Source organism: Theobroma umbraticum, unplaced genomic scaffold, assembly GCF_002168275.2.
Source record: "Theobroma umbraticum cultivar Fairchild unplaced genomic scaffold, ASM216827v3 scaffold_130.0, whole genome shotgun sequence".
Taxonomy (NCBI): Eukaryota; Viridiplantae; Streptophyta; class Magnoliopsida; order Malvales; family Malvaceae; genus Theobroma; species Theobroma umbraticum.
The window spans coordinates 3,556,978-3,557,670 of NW_018397264.1; positions in this window are offsets into that span (position 1 = coordinate 3,556,978).

The following is a 693-nucleotide window of genomic DNA, read 5'->3' on the forward strand; positions in this document are numbered from 1 at the left end:
TCGCCTGTGGTAAAATCCTCACTTAAGCCCTTATTGTTTTATTTGTGTAAATTGAGTCCCCAAGCTATTATTTTGATGTCAAATGAATCCAATTTGAATGGGAAATGCTGACATTGCTAAAGGTGTGACTTATTCCAACATACATGAGTTACTTGGGGACATTAGACATGTCAGCATTTCCATCTAAATTGGATTCACTTGGCACCAAATAGTAGGTTGACGGCTCGATTGACGCAAATAAAATAATAAATGCTTAAGTGAGAATTTTACCATAATTTAAGAGCTTATTTTGTTATTATGCCATTTATAATTTACAAGAAGCATTTTAGTCTGAAGTATGTTTGATTTTGATTGTTACTTCTATGCTTTTCCCTTTTCTCTTTTCCTTAGCTAGCTGCATTTCATGTTGATTTTTCCTGTCTCTCCCAAAAGTCAATGAATGTCTGTTTGATGTTTCCATTCATGCATCTATATGTGCTTTGGATCTGGATTTGTACCAATGACCATGCATGGAAGTTAGTTCTATGCTGATGTTACGAAATGAATGCTTAATATGTAGAAAGTAAAGAATGATGTTGAAAAGCAAAAGGATATTGTGAAGACACAACTAGTATCAAACATGGAAAAATGAACAGCATCTTCTGACACATTGTTAATTATGTGTGTTGTCAAGGACCTCACTCTCTAATCACA